Genomic DNA, 19213 nt, shown 5'->3' on the forward strand with positions numbered 1-19213 from the left:
ATTTAGTAGTGAGAGGTAAAACAATAATGGACTTAAAAAAATATAAATTAATCTTAATATTGTCATTCCATCAAATATTTATCTTTTTTTATCATACGCTTTTGTTAGCTTCCATTTTGATTTTGAGTGTCATGAATAGGTGGTATAGAATTGCAGCATTTCTTAAGTCCTAACATTTTTTGCATTTTATTTAGGCCTATTATTAAAAGTGTTTGAATGCTAGTTATTGGCTTGTAAGTTTAAGCTTAAATTTATATTTTTCAAATTATTTAGCATACTCAATATCTGCTAATGTAGCATAGTCATTGCATAAAAGGCTGCGCCTGTGTTACTATGGTACCAAATTATCATACTTTTACTAATAAAAATATTTTAATGACTAATGTTAAGAAAAGGAATAATCAGAACGAGGGAAATAATTTACATTTTGTTCTTTTCGGGGATTTTTATCGAGCAACAAGGTGTTTAGACGAGAAATTGCAACTACTAAGATTAAATGACAGGCAAACCTGCATGCAAAATATCATCTCATCAACAAATAAGATCAGAATATTTGCTTTGTTTGGATTGCGGTTTTCCGTTAGAAAATTACGTCATTTTCCGCGATCACATTTCCCTATTACCTTTTTTCCTCACATATATCAAATCGCTACAGTAATTTTTTCATGAAAAATCATGAAAAATGCAATCCAAACACAACTTGAAGTGATAGAAAACGAGTTTTAAAAAATTATTTATCAATATAAGGAACATTAATCAAGTGGTTGATAGGTTCCTGGTTCGATTTTAAGCCCTCCCCACTCCCTTTGTTCCTCACTTTTTTTTTCGTTCCTTTTTTTTTTTTTTTCCCGGGGGGGGGGGGTGGGTTCAGTTGGAGGCAAGAGCCTAGTTACATAGGAATATTACACCCATAAAAAAGGCCTTTCCTTCTCTCATTTTTCTAGAAGGAGAAAAAAATTTAGTGGCCAATAAACTATTTCAGTCTTATACTTTTGGCCACTCAAGAGTTTTTATTTCAATGTGGTCACTAAACTCTTAAATCATTATATTAGTGATTATTCCGTCAAATGTTGTTGTTAATGCTAATGGAATGGGGTTTATGTGCATTTCACATGCTAAAAAATGAGGACGATTTCATCCAACCATAGGGAAACAAATTTTACTGGCCACTAATGTATTCAATTTATACATTTCTTGCCACTAAAAGATTTTTCGTTTCAAATCGCTGTCCAACTTAGCAAAATGGTATACTAGCTGTAATTCCATCTGCTTTTCTCTTAAATTCTTTGATTTTCATCCAATTCTACATTTTGAGCTTAAATGGTAAATTTTTCAAGTTATTTTTTCCACCTAGAGTTTTAAATTTTCAATAGTACAAAAAAAAAAATTTAGAATCTATAAAAGTCATTTTAATAGATTCTAATTTATAAGTTTTGACAAAGTATCTAAATTATATAATGAAGTTTTTGTGAAATAATTCCATGAACCTGAAACTAAATGAAAATTGTAGATCTAATGACAAAATTTGAATGAAAGACTGCTAATATACTATTTTGCTTAGTTTAGTGGCCGACTTGAAACAAAAATAGTTGAGTAGCCAAAATTGTATTGTTTGTATAGTTTAGTGGCTATTTAAGAATTTTGTCTCTTCTTTTAGGAAAAATTTACCTGTAGTTTTGGCATGTGCAATGCATATGTAACTCATTCCGTTAGGGTTAATATCGAATTTTGATAGAATGACTACTAATATACACATTTATAAGTTGAGTGGCTATTTTAAATCAAAAAACAATTGAGTAACTAAAAGTGTGCTAATAGAATAGTTTAGTAGCCACTACAATTGTTTCCCTTTATAGGTAAGTAAGGGTGTAAATTAATCAAACTACTAAGCTCGGACTTATGAGTAGTTCGCTCAAAAGTTTGACTCGAATTTGATGTAGATCGCGGTCGAGTCGGGTTCAAGTTGTTTGAGAAGTTAATCAAGTCAAGTTGAAGTAGAAAAAAAAAAAATCAAAACTCAAGTACTCATCGAACCTTATCAAATAGTGTATTTATAATATAATTTTTAATTATTTATTATAAAATTCACTAAAAATCGAGGTTGAAAACTTGATTCAACTCGATTAAAATCGATTGAGCTTGATTAGTTCGAGTTTGAGTAAGGTAAAATAAGCTCAAACCTTATTGAATAGTGAAATTATAATACAATTTTAATTATTTATTATAAAATTATAAAATTCACTAAAAAATCGAGGTTGAAAACTCGATTGAACTCGATTGTGCTTGATTAGTTCGAGTAAGATAAAATAAGCTCAAACTCAACCTCGAGCTCAAGTTTGAAGAATCAACGAGCTCGAGCTCTAACATTTTTACTCGAATAGAGCTCGGGTAGTGCACTATTCAAATTCGACTTGATTCGATAAAAGCACTACTATTAAGGTTTGGAGTTGCTCTTGAACCAACATTAATACATAGATGATTTTAAGAAAAAAAAAAGGTCTCTCGGATGCTTTGGGTTGTGGGCCTTCTATTGGGTATTTTGCACTTAGGCCTGTTAGTTGGCCTGTGTTTGGTGGTGTTTCGAAGCTAAAACTTGTGCCAAATGCCCATCAAGATGAACCATGCGACCTTCACCGTGAGTTCAGCATCCTTCTTTTTCTTCTCCTTTTCTTCTTTGTTGCTGCGACTTTTTACGTGTACCATTCCGCAAAAGAATTTTTTTCCTCTTCTTTGATTTTTTTTTGGATTGTTCTCCATATTATATATCTAATCTATACAATGTATGTACACCTACCAAATTTAAATTAACAAAAAGTTTGGCTGATGAGTGCCCTAAGGTACTCGTTAAGGGATGATTGATGTGCTAATTTATTATAGGGTAAAAAACAAAAAAATCCTGTGATAAACCCAATATATAGAAAAGTCCTCTGTAGTTTCAAAACGTACAACATGACATCTTATGTTTTGAACTAAATTGTAAAGATGACGGAATCCGTTAAAATTAACGGGAACGGATAAAATGATAAAAATGCCATGATATAACTAAGCAAAAGACAGTTCAACAAAATCATTTGTTTCATTCTCTAGAAAGAGAATTGGAGGCTAAGGAGTAGAACAGTTAGATTTGTTTCATTCTCAAGTGTAGAGTGCTTATGAATTTATATGGTAAGTTAGATATAAATTTAGGAGTACAAACGATACAAGCACCTAGTAGAAAAATGTACTAGAAAAACTAAAGGGTCTTTTTTGAATTAGCTTGTTTTTAAGCACAAAAACCATGATAACACCCAAAAAAAAAAAAAAAAAACATCAAAAAGCACACCAAAAACTCCAAAAAAAAAAAAAAATCATAGCACCATTCTACTACCTTATCACGCTTCTTGCTCAACCATCAACTTATGTTAGAAATATGATGAGAAGTTTTCACGCCCATACGTAACATATCGAGAAGAAGGTATTGAAGAGTCGGTATACGTTGCAATGAGTAATGTTTCTGGAGGATTTTACATGCTACTCTGGCAGTTCCTTGTTTGGCCCATGGCACTGATAGAAATAAATTCCGCCTTTTTCTGACTAACGAGAAAACAAAATTGTCATCTATCAAAAGAAGAGAAAAAGAGGCTGGAGAAGAAACCAAATTAAGAAGTCTGAAATTTATGGAGCCCAATAAGCAAGAAAATGTCTGCGTGCATGCATTTGCTTGACAGCCGCGACTGGCCATCCTTTTATTACTTCATGCATTTGTTCTTTTTTCCTTTTTACTCTTTTGAAGTAGCATATGATTAAATTTTTTACCATTAGAAATGATTTTATATACGCATTCCCAGCCTGAACTGGTCTACTTGACGCACCTTGCAAATTGTTGAACTTCTGTTTCTCTTACTTGAGACACGTACATGCGTCGCCAGTAGTTTTGAAATCATTAGCCTTTGAACGAGCAGGTATGGATTTTGTCGTTCTTCGCAGCTATTGATTTATTTAAAAATGAATATATGGGCAGTAATGAATAGGTAGGGTTGGCAAAAAAACCTCCAAAATCCAATAGTCCGCCCATCTCACCCGTTAATTTTAAAGGATGGGTTGAATTAGTTGGGTTATAAATTTTATTGGGTTGGGTAAGAACAATTTAACTTATTCATTGAGCGGGTTGAATTTTTTATTTGAGCATCCAATACTCAATCTATTTAAAAATAATTTAAAACAATAAATACAAGATTCAACACACATATGCCTAATCACTTGCATTTGGACATGTGTTAACAGTTCATTAACCAATTTGTATTCAAAATTCTCATATATATATATATATATATATATATATATATATATATATATATATATATATATATATATATGTTTTAAATCAATTTTTTTAATTTTTATTTAAAAGAAAATAGAAATTTGAAATAAAAACCCATGCTTATTTTACTTTTACAACAGTAGTCAAACTTGTTCAACATCCATAATAATTTATTATGACTTTTAAGCGTGTGTTGTTTTCATCCTTTTTTTTTTCTTTTTTTGGTTGTTATTCTCCTATTGCTACTTGCTTCTATTTGTTAAAATTTCGTATATCTAGAATAGAGTTTTAAATTTGTTCTAATTGCATTCTTTCTTTTACTTTTCTCTGACTTGTTTTATTTCATTGTTAATAATTTCTCATCAATATTATAATACAACAAATTATATGTCTCTTAATTAAATTTTCAAGCATAATATAATCTAGCATTCAATAATTTAAATACATAGAATATTACAAGTTACAATAAAGTAGATATAAATAGTAAAAGTGTTAAATAAGTTGTGACTAGAATAAGTTTCAATCAATTTGTAGTATTAAAAAGTATGAAGTAAACAATTTTTTTAGCTAATCTATTTAAATGTACAATTTATTATCTAAAATTTGCAATACAAGCAACATAATAATATTATTCTATTTATGATATGTTTCCAAGGAGCTTAAGAAGTGAGTGTATGTTCGTGTGTGTGAAAGTATAGTTATGTATGTGAAAAAAATCTTTTTGTGCGCATCAATGTATAAGAGAGAGTTTATGTATCACAATGTATTAATTAATAGGTTAGGTTATATTTGGATCATGAATTTGAGATGATCTAATATAACTCAACCAAAAATCAACCCAATCTAAAATTGAATGGGTTAAATATAATCTATTTAAGTGAAAATTCAATATTAACCCATCAATCCATCCCAAGTGCCAACTACCTAAAATCCAAGTGCCAGCAGGGAGCTCAACTGGTGACCATATGCGATAGTATCCTGTAGGTCACCAGTTTGAACTAGGGCTGATGCTGAATCGAATAGCTTGACTCGAGCTCGAGTTGCTTGGTAGAAGCAACGAGTCAAGCTTGAGTTTCAATATTTTGCACTCGAAAGCTTGACGAGCTTAATCGAGCTTTTTATAATATATATTTTAATTTTTATTATTATGAAATGTCAATAATATCTTTTATTTAAAATTATATATAAACTATTAATTTTAATTAATTGAGCTTGATTAGGCTTGATTGAACTCGAATAAGCTCGATTGAGTTTGATTTGAATTGATTACATTTAATTAAACTCGAGCTCGAGTAACATAAATTGATGTCGAGTTCGAGTTCGAGCTCGAATTTTAAAAGCTCGACAAGCTCGAGCTCGATCTCGAACTTAGTTATTTAACATCGATCGAGCTCGAGTAGCGCACTACTCGAGCTCTACTCGATCTGAACGCAACCCTAATTCGAACTTTGCTGTGCATCCTTGGGGGGGCTCTGTACAGCCTCAGGGGATTAGTCCGGCAAAAATGCTGGGATACCCCCTTGTGACAAAAAAAAAAAAAAAAAAAAAAAGGGTACCGCAACAAATCTTAAAACAAGACGACATAAAAGGTCCCCACAATTCCCAGAAATATTTATCATCAATTCATCATCCTCAACTTGGATTTAAGGTTTAAGGATCTTTGTCAACTCGGCTCGGGTACAAGGCCAGGAATCAACGCAAGGCATTAAATACAATTAACTTCATTTCCATCATCATCTTCCCGAATTCATCATTCAAAGTTCAAACCTGAAAGCCATTCACTATCATGCGATAAGTCCAATTACATCCAACAGTTTACAAATAAAAAAAAAAAAAATCAACCAACCTAATAGAATATTACAAGCAACTTTGAATTGAAAAAAAAAAAGAACAGAAAAGGAAAGTACAACCAAACACTTAAAACCAATGCTAAAAAGTTAATGGGCTAACGAATGGCTAATGGGCTAATGCTGGCAAAAGAACTGAGATGTATATACATCATGATATGGAATACAGCTTGTTCTAATTATAGTATAGTGGTATGAGTTCAAGTCCATTACACAAACATGCTAAAGAAAAGAAAAGATAAAAGATGTAACGTTGATTGATTAAAAAATTTGAAGCTTATAATTAGAGTAAATTTTATATATACTGTTATAGTGTATATACTATCATGATTCGATGGATGATACATGAGTAAATTTTAAATTTTAAATTCAAAATTTGCACATGTGTCATATATCTAATGGGGATAGTATAAATAAGATTAATCGTAAATATTAAGACAAGCTCTGATATTAGTGGGTTAACAACTACTTGACTTTATCAGATTTTCTCTCCTTACCTGGTTCAATTGAAAAAAGAAGAAGAAGAAGAAGGAATAAACATGTTGATAGCCGTCAAGACCAAAAGGTGAAAATTTCTCAGAGGAAAGATCAAGATTAAACTTTAAATTAAAAGAAATCATCAAAACAAGGAGATAGAAAAATGAATCGAAATTAATTAGCATTAAGATGAAAAACGAACAGATTAAAATCTTAATAAGGGGAAAAAATAAATGTTGAATGAACCAAGATTCCAAATTTAGCAAAAGAAAATAGTCTTCACCACCTTATCCACTTGCCGGTTCGAGATTAGATTGCAAATCGAGAACTTGTGGAGTTATGGAAACATAGATTGAACCTGAAGAATGGGAAAAAAATTCTTTGAAGGTGCTGAAGCCAAAGGAAGAGAAAGGGACTAATGGAGAGAGAGAGAGAGAGAGAGAGAGAGAGAGAGAGAGAGAGAGAGAGAGAGAGAGAGAGAGAGAGAGAGGAGAGTGACGGCTCAACTGTTGATCATTGGGGTTTCGTCATTGTCTCGGACCCTTCCGATACGATATCGGAATGATACGATTTTGAGATACTTGCCACACTGAACATTACCGTGAAGGGTTGAAATGGCGAGGTCACACCGAATCACTTCGAATCATCCCAAGTTAACTTAAATTTTTATTATTTTTACTAATTTTTAAATTATTTTTATTTATAATATTTTTTACAATTTTTAGAATATTAAATATTTCAAAAATTTGCGTTTTGACAAAACCGCGACTGATATGCCGAAATCGATGTGAAACGGTCCGGACCACGATCGCGACTTTGAGCCATGGTTATGATAGGTTTCGTTTAGTTTGTAAGAAACTCAAAAACCGTTGGTTAATGGTTCATCCGGTTTTTATCGGTTCAAAAGGTTTGATGGGTTATTAACGGCCTCATATTGTCTAACGGATTTAGCATTCAATCGGATCGTCCGAAGGCCGATTCACAGTTGACCGAATCAACCGATTCGATCTGGGTTTAAAAACAATCTCCATCCCGCATCTTCTCCACTTGCCAAGATTGCGGACGAGGGGCCTGGACGGTTGTCTCTTGACAACCGTCCCAGATAGTTCACGGCTTGGATGAGGCCTCAAAAATTTGTGCGGCTCAGATTACGTCTTGTAACTCGATTTTCACGTCGTGTGGGACCCACAAAAATGTTGTTCTAATGTTACTCGCTGTTGTTTTATTGTTACACCTTGTACAGATGATATCACACCATATACAAATGATGTTACACCTTCCGGAGCGGTTATTCTGACAACCGCTCCAGCCTCGCGTCCCAAGATTGCACACAAGTCAGGTCTGCCAGCGGTCTTCGAAAGTGGTGGAGCCCAAAATTAGGAAAAAAATGGCCTCAATTTTGCTGTCGGTTGCCTAATTGGACTGCAGGTTTCTTCACATATTGCACCGGCCTTTCCATCCTTATCCGACCTTTATATTCAAAATATCTCCAAAATAATAAAGCCAGCGCAAATGGATACTTAAAATCTCTTTATCCAATCACCACTTGCGCAGTTACCCCGGCTTAAAGTCATATAAACATGCTGCCCTGCTGATGGAGGTATCCAGAGAGAGTAAAATATTAAAGTCTAGAGTGTAAAACAATAGGGGGAAGGAAGGAAGAAGGTTTATGGATACTATAGTGTCTTCCCTTGTAATCTCTTTTGTCATCTGGGTATGTATCTATGTGCTCGCTTCAAATTCAAGGCCCCGGAAATCAGCAGCCAGACTCCCTCCGGGGCCTTATTCATTTCCAATCATCGGTAATCTCCATCAGCTTGGTAAAAAGCCCCATCAATCATTTGCCAAATTATCCAGAACTTATGGACCTCTGATGTCTCTTAAGCTAGGGAGCAAAACAACCATACTTGTATCATCTGCAACTGTTGCAAGAGAAGTGCTACAAAAGTATGACCGGATGTTTTCAAGCCGAGCAATCCCCACTGCAGTTCAAGCACTCGATCACCACAAGTTCTCTTTGGTCTGGCTGCCACCTTCCAGCCAATGGCGGAACATGAGCAAGATGTGCAAAGATAATATTTTTGCAACACCAAGGCTCGATGCTAACCAAGGCCTTCGTCAAGAAAAGCTTCAAGAATTACGTGATTATTTGCGTCGGTCTAGCCATAGCAGGAAAGCTGTGATTGTTGGTGATGCAGCCTTCACAACATCTCTTAATTTGATATCAAGGACTCTATTTTCTAAAGATTTTGCCAACTATGACTCTGACTCGTCTCAAGAACTCAAAAGAGATTGTGTGGGGGGTGATGAAAGCTGCTGGCGCTCCTAATCTCTCAGATTACTTTCCAGTTCTACAGATGATTGATCCTCAGGGAATCATGAGGGACAGCAAGTTCTATTTCCAGAAGTTGTTTGATATTTCTGATGATATCATTAATGAACGGCTACAGGTCAGAGGTACATCAGAGGCTAAGAAGAATGATCTGTTGGAAGCACTGCTGGATCATAGCATAAAGAATGAGTTTGAGTTCGGCCGCAATGATCTCAAACATTTGCTTTTGGTAAGTGTTAACCTGATCACCTTTATAAGCTAGTTGGTTATAAATTTACATGGCTAAAAACTTTGTCAATGTATAATTAATTTCTTGTCCTTCCGTTGACCCTGGGGCTGATTCTGTGCATTAATATTATAGTCGATGGGAAGTTTTGCTCGACTGATTCTCTTAAGAAATTAAATGGCAACCTCTGACATTGATTGTCATGAAAATTTATCATTTGGTAAAATGCTGAAAATTAATGATATCCTCTAGCTATAGAATGACTGCTATAACATGGCTTGTAGGGTACTTAACTTGTAAAGTGCAGGGCAGAAATATAGGTTGGAACTTGGAATAGAATTGAATCTTTAGTGGAAATCTTCAACTTTGCACGATAATCTCACATCATATGGGCAGGAATTAGGAAATCTGTTGGCTTGACATCATTCTAAGTATGGTTTCTACCAGGAGCTAATTGTGGCAGGAACAGAAACTAATTCAACCACTGTGGAGTGGGCTATGGCAGAGTTACTACGCAGCCCTGATAAGATTGCTAAAGCTAAAGCCGAGCTCAAGGAAGTCATTGGACAGAAGGAAGTAGTCCAAGAATCAGATATCTCGAGGCTCCCTTACTTGCAAGCGGTAATCAAAGAAACTTTTCGGCTACACCCCGCAGGACCATTGCTTGTTCCTCGCAAAGCTAATGATGATGTAGAAATCAACGGTTACATAGTGCCAAAGAACACACAAGTACTTGTCAACGTGTGGGCTTCGGGTAGAGATCCCACAACATGGTCAGATCCTAAGATTTTTGAGCCAAAGCGATTTTTAGGCAGTGAAATTGATGTGAGAGGCCAGCATTTCGAGCTCATCCCCTTTGGTGCAGGGAGGAGAATATGTCCTGGATTGCCTCTGGCTTATCGAATGGTGCATTTGATGCTAGCTGCTTTCATTCACAACATTGACTGGAAGCTTGAAGAGGGAATGAAACCAGAAGATTTGGACATGGATGAAAAATTTGGGCTGTCAGTTCACAAGGCTTTGCCTCTGGAGGCTATTCCAGTTAAGCTATGAGTGCAATCCAATAATTTGTAGGCCTAATCATTTCAGATGATTAGAATTGAGATTGTTGCGTGTTTTGTATGTAAAATCTTTAACTAGAACACTGAAACGTTCGATCCCTTCACATGTAGCGCGTATATGACCAAGAAAACCACCTAAGTGGTCAAATTTTAATGCCAAGGATGTTGGTAACAATTGTTTTCAATAAATAAAAAAAAAGAAGAAGAAAGCCTCTCAAAGCACCTGCAAATATTTCAAAAAAGGCCAAGTCAAGTTGGAAGAACAATAATATACTCTAGATGGCTGTTGACATCAACGACTTTTTAATTCCTTGGGAACAAAAACTCTTTAAACAGCCATTGAATTGTAAAGTGGAAAAAATACAAAATGGGACATCACCCCAAAATGTCAAAAACAAAATAAGAAAAGCAGAGACAGGGGTTACAGACTCCAAAAAGTCAATATGGTAGCCTGATTAATATTTCCAGCTAAATCCAGTTGAGGTAGCCTGATTAGTATGTCTAGCTAAATCCAGCTTTCCAACAGTCACAGCTCAAGCAGAAATATTTAAGTACTCAGGGTAATTTGCGCTGATAAAGAGGCGGAGCACCAAGAGCTTCCCGTTCTCCTCTCTCCACTTTACCTATTCAATAGGGATAATTTCAGAAAGAGCAAATTACCTGGATGACTACCAAACTTTTAGAATCGTTGAGTTTTGACCATTGAACTATTAAAAATCTGGTTTTAACCACTGAATTATCTAAAGTTTAGATATCGAGTCATTCTGTTAGATTTAATCATTAAACATGACAGATTTGAGTGTTCGCACGATTTAAGAGACAAAAGAAAGAGGTATAGTTAATGATTAAATATGACGGAATGACAAAAAATTTAAACATTAGATAGTTTAGTGATCAAAACCAAACTTTTAATAGTTCAGTGGTTAAAACTCAACGATTTCAAAAGTTCAATGGTCATCCGAATAATTTGCTCTTTCAGAAACCTCCCCTGAAGTTTCTGAGAGTCTCACTACCCTCCTTTGAGGTTTCTAAAATATCAGAAACCTCTTCTATTATGTCATTGGGGTCCAATTGTTACATCAAACATGGAGAAATGACTTAATTACCCACACAACTTAAGAGATATTTCACAATTATGTTCACATGATTAGTTAAATTGTTATTAACTAGTTATCTATTTGGCAAACAAGTTTTTTGCCAAGTTTTTCTCCTACAAGTTTTTTAACCATCTTAGTTACAATGGGCAAGAAAATGTCTGCGTGCATGCATTTGCTTCACAGCCGCGACTGGCTATCCTTTTATTAGTTCATGTTTGTTCATGCATTTGTTCTTTTTTCCGTTTTACTCTTTTGTAGTAGCTTATGATTAAATTTTTACCATTAGAAATGATTTTATATGCGCATTCCCAGCCTAAACTGCTCTACTTGACGCACCTTGCAAATTGTTGAAATTCTGTTAATGGGCTAATGCTGGTAAAAGAACTGAGATGTATATACATCATGATATGAAATACTGCTTGTTCAAGTAATAGTATAGTGGTATGAGTTCAAGTCCATTACCCAAACTTGCTAAAGATAATAAAAGACAAAAGATGTAACGTTGATTGATTAGAAAAATTTGTAGCTTAATATTGGAGTAAATTTTGCACATACTATTAGTGTATATACTATCACGATTAGATGAATGATACATGAATAAATTTTAAATTTCTAATTCAAAATTTGTACATGTGTCATATATCTAATGGTGTATCTAATGGTGTATAGGAGATTAATCATAAATATTAAGACAAGCTCTGATATTAGTGGGTTGACTTTATCAGATTTTTTCTCCTTGTCTGGTTCAATTGAAAAAAAAAGAAGAAGAAGAAGAAGAAGGAATAAACATGTTGATAGCCGTCAAGACCAGACGGTGAAAATTTCTTAACGAAAGATCAAGATTAAACTTTACATTAAAAAAAAAATCATCAAAACAAGGAGATAGAAAAATGAATGGAAATTAATTCGCATTAAGACGAAAAACGAACAGATTAAAATCTTAATAAGGGTTAAAAAAATGAATGTTGAATGAACCGAGATCCCAAATTGGCAAAAGAAAATAGAGTTTTCACCACCTTATCCACTTGCCGGTTCGAGATTAGATTGCAAATCGAGAACTTTTGGAGTTATGGAATCATAGATTGAACCTGAAGAATGGGAAAAAAATTCTTTGAAGGTACTGAAGCCAAAGGAAGAGAAAGAGAATATGGGGAGAGAGAGAGGAAAGCGACGGCTCCACTGTTGATCGTTGGGGCTTTGTGGTTATGAGACACGGGATCCTCAGTGCCACTTTTCCGGTGGCAATTCAGTGCCACTTTTATAGTTATGTCAAGTGTCCTGTTTATGTAATTTGTCATGTGCTATTTATTTAAATTTCTTCTATTATCACGTGATAAGTGGGATTGACACTGAATTTGGTACCGACTAGTGATATAGAGAATCTTAACTAATGGTTATGATAGGTTTCATTTAGTTTGTAGGAAACTCAAAAACCGTTGGTTAATGGTTCGTCCGATTTTTATCGGTTCAAAAGGTTTGATTGATTATTGACGGCTTTATATTACTCAATGGATGTAGCATTCAATCGGATCATAGCACTAGCGGAGCAAAAAAAAATTCTCAGTGAGAGCAAAAGTAACACTAAAATTTTTTACCTATTCTTTTCCTAATTTTTTAAGTAAAAAAATATTCATCAACAAGTTAAAATGAAAAGTCTTTTTAAGCTCACTTTAAATGAAACTTTGTGGCTTACATATTTTTTTAGAATATTAGTTCATGAACTAACTTAAAGGACCACGTAATTCTTTCGTTTCCTTCATAAGAAAAATCTGAGAGCATACTTAAAATTATATCAAAATTCTATGAATACTATAGGAATTTAAGGAGAGCAGTGGGGACCCGTGCCCCTGGTGCCCCCACCTTAAATCCGCCACTAGATCAGAGTTAAGGTAAATTCACAGTTCAATCGATCGAATCGACCGATGCAATCCGATTTCAAAAACACTCTCCATACCCCATCTTCTCCACCTAGCTAGATTGTACCCAAGTCAGGTCTGCCAGTGGTCTTCGAAAGTGGTGGAGCCCAAACTTAGGAAAAAAAGGCCTCAATTTGTGCTGTTGGTTGCCTAATTGGACTGCAGGTTTCTACACATATTGCACCGGCCTTTCCATCCTTATCCGATCTTTATATTCAAAATATCTCTACAATAATAAAGCCAGCGCAAATGGACACTCAAAATCTCTTTATCCAATCAGTAGGGATGGCAACGGGACGAGGTTGGAGCGGGGGATCCCTCCCCCATCCCTCGCCCCGTCTCTCGTTTCTCGCTCACCCCGCCCCGCACCCGCAGGGTAAATAAAAATTTGTTATATAATTTTATTATAGTTAAAATTTAGCAAATAATCAAGTACTAAAATATCAAAACATTATCAAATTATTATTTATTATAATTTCACAATTGAAACTTATAAAAACAATCAAACAAAAGTTATTTGAATACAATCCAACATGATAAAATAAATACAACTAAAGTAGTCAAGTTTTCACTTTTTGCACAAATACAATCACTAATTCATTATTATACTTGTGCTTTTTTTTTTGAAAAAAAATGTTATTGTATTAAGCGTAACTAGGAAATTAGTATAAATGTATTAGTAAATTTAATATAACTAATTAATAATTTGTATTAGTACACATATATAATTATTAGTATAATTGATAATATCAATTATATTACATATACTAATATATATTATATAATACATATAACTAATAATATCATTATCATAAGTTTGTAACTAATTAAATTATATATTATATACAATTATATACATATTATATATATATATTTAAAGCGGGTGGCGGGCCGGAGATAGGGCGGAGGTACACTTCCCCGCCCCCCGCCCCGTTTCTAAGCGCCTCATCCCACCCCCGCCCCATTAGACCCCCGCGGGGCGGGTTGCCATCCTTGCCAATCACCATTTGCGCAGTTAGTCAGTTACCCCAGTTTGCAGTCGTAAAAACATGTTGCCCTGCTGATGGATCCAGAGAGAGTAAAATATTGGAAGTCCAGAGGGTAAAACAATAGGGGGAAGGAAGGAAGAAAGAAAGGCTTATGGATACTACAGTGTCTTACCTTGTGCTCTATTTTGTCATCTGGGCATGCATCTATGTGCTCACTTCAAATTTAAGATCTCGGAAATCAGCAACCAGACTCCCTCCGGGGCCTTATTCATTTCCAATCATCGGAAATCTCCATCAGCTTGGTAAAAAGCCCCATCAATCATTTGCCAAATTATCCAGAACTTATGGACCTCTGATGTCTCTTAAGCTAGGGAGCAAAACAACCATACTTGTATCATCTGCAACTGTTGCAAGAGAAGTGCTACAGAAGTATGACCGGATGTTTTCAAGCCGAGCAATCCCCACTGCAGCTCAAGCACTCGATCACCACAAGTTCTCTTGGTCTGGCTGCCACCTTCCAGCCAATGGCGGAACATGCGCAAGATGTGCAAAGAGAATATTTTTGCAACACCAAGGCTCGATGCTAACCAAGGCCTTCGTCAAGAAAAGCTTGAAGAATTACGCGATTATTTGCATAGGTCTAGCCTTAGCAGGAAAGCTGTGAATGTTGGTGATGCAGCCTTCACAACTCCTCTTAACTTGATGTCAAGGACTCTATTCTCTAAAGATTTTGCCAACTATGGCTCTGATTCGTCTCAAAAACTCAAAGAGATTGTGTGGGGGGCATGGTTCAAAGTCGCTGTTGTGGTTGCGGTCGTTGTCTGACTGTTTCACATCGGTCTCGGTCTCGGCGAGACGTGAATTTTTAAAATATTTAATATTATAAAAATGGTAAAAAATATGATAAACAAAAATAATTAAAAAATTAGTAAAAAAAATAAAAATTCGAGTTGATTCGGAGTGATTCGGTATTATTTGGCCGTTTCAACCCTTCACGGTGACGTTTCGGCGAGTCAAGTATCTCGAAATCGTATCGTTCTGATATCATATCAGAATGGCTGAGACGGTGACGACTCGGCTGAGTCGTCTCAGACACGGCCAAGTCTTTGAAACTCGGGGGTGATGAAAACTGCTAACGGTCCTGATCTCTCATATTACTTTCCAGTTCTACAGATGATTGATCCCCAGGGAATCATGAGGGACAGCAAGTTCTATTTCCAGAAGTTGTTTGAAATCTTTGATGATATCATTGATGAACGGGTACAAGTCAGAGGTTCATCAAAGACGAAGAAAAATGATCTGTTGGAAACACTGTTGGATCATAGCATAAGGAATGTGTTTGAGTTTGGCAGAAATGATCTCAAACATTTGCTTTTGGTAAGTGTTAACCTGATCACCTTTAATAAGCTAGTTGGTTATAAACATACGTGTCTAAAACCTTTGTCTATGTATAATTAATTTCATGTCGTTCCGCCTGGGACTGATTCTGTGCATTAATATTATAGTGGATAGGAAGTTTTGCTCCATTGATTCTCTTAAGAAAATAAATGGCAACCTCCCATTGATAGTCATGAAAATTTACCATTCGGTTAAATGCTGAAAATTAATGATATCTTCTACGTGTAGAATGACTGCTAATACATGGCTTGCAAGGTACTTAAGACTAGTAAAAGTGCATGGCAGAAATATAGGTTGGAATAGAATTTAATCTTTAGTGGAAATCTTCAACTTTGCATGATAATCTCACATCATATGGGCAGGAATTAGGAAATCTGTTGGCTTGACATCGATCTTATTGTGGTTTCTACCAGGATCTATTTGTGGCAGGAACAGACACCACTGCCGCCGCTGTGGAGAGGACAATGTCAGAGTTATTACGCAACCCTGATAAATTGCTAAAGCTGGAGCAGAGCTCAAGGAAGTCATTGGACAGAAGGAAGTAGTCCAAGAATCAGATATCTCAAGGCTCCCTTACTTGCAAGCGGTAATCAAAGAAACTTTTCGGCTACACCCCGCAGGACCATTACTTGCTCCTCACAAAGCTAATGATGATGTAGAAATCAATGGTTACATGGTGCCAAAGAACACACAAGTACTTGTCAACGTGTGGGCTTTGGGTAGAGATCCGGCAACATGGTCAGATCCTGAGATTTTTGAGCCAGAGCGATTTTTAGGCAGTGAAATTGATGTGAGAGGCCAGCATTTCAAGCTCATCCCCTTTGGTGCAGGGAGGAGGATATGCCCTGGATTGCCTCTGGCTTATCGAATGGTGCATTTGATGCTAGCTGCTTTCATTCACAACATTGACTGGAAACTTGAAAGAGAAATTTCTAAAATTATGATGAATTTTAAAAAAATTCTACAAATGAGGCATTTTGAGTATCGGATTCCGCCCAAGGAGCTCGCATTTTCTGAATCTGAAGTCCCCTTGAATTTTCAACCAAAAAATGCGAGGTCTGTTACGTCGCATTTAAGAGATGCGAGGTCACTTACCTCGCATTTAACAAATGTGAGGTCAGTGACCTCTCATTTCTTAACAGACAATCGCATTTCACTCTATTTGTTTGGAAGAATGATTAAACGAACTCTGCAATAGCTTAGTTTGTTTCAGGGGCTGCTTGGTTAAAAGGTTTGGGAATCAAATAATGGAATGAACCCCTTATTTGTTGTTTGGGTTAAGTCTATTGGAATGCAATTTCTGGAATCATTTCTAAAAAATCGGACTTTCACCATTCCTGAGTAAATTGGGAGGTTTTGGACAAAACCCTCAACTCATTCCTGAGCAAAAACATTTATGACGAACCTACCCTCTTTTTTTCTTCATTACACACCGCATCTTTTGTTCTTTTTCTTCATCAGATTTTCTACCTCTTCTACTTCACCGGTTGGACAACCATAAAGATCAGTGGCTTTCGACTCTCCTTGGACAACGAATTCTAGAGTTGAAGAGTCTTCTACTAGGGTGAATTCCTTGATCCCAGGTCAGTGGATTACAAACTCCCTTGCCTCTGCAATTTTCTTTTCGTATGCAAGCTTTTCTCTTTCTTCTTCTCTGTTTTTTTCAGGCTACTCACTGGGTAGCTGAAAATAAAGAAGAAAAGAAGGGAATCTGATACAATAACATTAACTGGACCAAAATGCTATGTTCTGGACCCATCACCTTCTCACTTTTATTCCACTCACGCTACACAATCTGTCAGTTTTGCAAAAAAGTCTTCCTTCCATGAATTCATATTCTTTTGTCACAAAATCCAATAAGAAATTATTTCCATTGGTGAGAATAATACATGTTTTTAATCCATGTATTTTGTTGTAATACATGTATTTTAATTCACTTACTTCAACAAATACATTATTTTGTTCTTTTTTTTTTGGTGAGATAAATGTTAATGTCACTAGATTTGTCATTTTTATGTTTTTAATGTGTTTTCTTGGATTACACATTCAATGGAGATCAATCAATTCTTGATCTTTTGGTTATTTGATCCGTGAATACTGGTATAGTTTGGGTGGGTTTCTACATGCCCTGTACCTGTTTGTAAAATTGTTTGCTTGAATAGCTTTCAGTTTCATAGTTATTCGTACATTAGGATTTCAAGTTTCAACCATCAATTTCGTTTGTTTATGCTTATTTATATCTATACATCATTGTGTTTACGGATGTATGATGCATGTCTAGGCCCTTTTAATAAGATCAATTGATGTTTAATGCATTTGAAGATTTTGATGCCGTAATCTAGTTTGGTGAATACTTACGTTTGGTTGTCATATTGTTATGTAGACAAAGATGCCACGTTTGCCTATTAAAAACAGAAGACGCAAAAAATATCGAGGGCAAAGCCAGATTTTATCAGGAATGATAATGGTTGTTATTGCACTGTTTATGATGTGGTACCAGTTAATATTCATTCATCTCAAAAGTAGAAGACGCCAAATAAAATCAAAAGAAGAAAAAGTCACTGAGCGCATGCAACACTTATTCAATTTGACTAGGGAGAGTGATGCTTATTGTATTAGCGAACTTCGTATGGATAGGCGAACATTTGGGATATTATGTGAAATGATTAGAGACGCTGGAGGTTTGAAAGCTAGAAGAAACATGTCAATAGAAGAAATTGTTGCCATGTTTGTATATGTTTTGGCTCACCACAAGAAAAGTAGAACAATTTGTGGTCTATTTTGGAGAAGTAGAGAAACGGTGAGTCGTCAATTTAATCTTTGCCTCCTAGCAGTTTTGAAATTGCATACTATATTACTTAAGAAGCCTGAGCCTATTACCGAAGATTGCACAGATGAGAGATGGAAATGTTTTAAGGTAATTCAAACATTAAAATACAATCATTTAATAAAATGTATGTTTTCATCTAAACTATCCAATATAGACATTTTAACTCATTTATATTTTTTATTTTTGTTAAAATAGAATTGTTTAGGTGCCTTAGATGGGACATTAATAGATATGACACCACCCACCGAACAAAAATCAAGATACCGAATGAGAAAAGGAAGTATTGCAACGAATGTATTAGGGATTTGTTCTCCTAATATGCAATTTATCTATGTCTTGCCTGGTTGGGAAGGTTCGGCACATGATGGTCGTGTGCTTTGAAATGCTATCTCTAGACCAAATGGTCTTAGAGTCCCACAAGGTAAACATAGATTGCAGTATTCAATACCATTCAATCAATTTTTTTTCGAAAATAAGGTAGTCTAGTATTAATTTGTATATGATTAAATTTTGAAGGTTGTTATTACTTGGTGGATGCTGGATATTGTAATGCTGATGGATTTCTTGCCCCTTATCGAGGGTAAAGATATCACCTTAATGAATTCAATGGTTATCGACCACAAAGACCAGAGAAATATTTCAACATGAAACATTCTAAAGCTAGAAATATCATAGAAAGATGTTTTGGATTGCTAAAAGGAAGGTGGAAGATTCTAGCATCCCCTTCATTTTTTCCAATT

The 19213-nt window shown here is 35.2% G+C and overlaps 2 pseudogenes; both read left to right on the forward strand.

Annotated features, from left to right (window-relative positions):
* Positions 1–8102: 8102 nt before the first annotated feature.
* Positions 8103–10347, forward strand: LOC113706942 (cytochrome P450 76T24-like; annotated as a pseudogene).
* Positions 10348–14193: 3846 nt separating this feature from the next.
* On the forward strand, positions 14194–17326 carry LOC113706043 (cytochrome P450 76T24-like; annotated as a pseudogene).
* Positions 17327–19213: the final 1887 nt, after the last annotated feature.

Source organism: Coffea arabica, chromosome 8c, assembly GCF_036785885.1.
Source record: "Coffea arabica cultivar ET-39 chromosome 8c, Coffea Arabica ET-39 HiFi, whole genome shotgun sequence".
Lineage (NCBI taxonomy): Eukaryota > Viridiplantae > Streptophyta > Magnoliopsida > Gentianales > Rubiaceae > Coffea > Coffea arabica.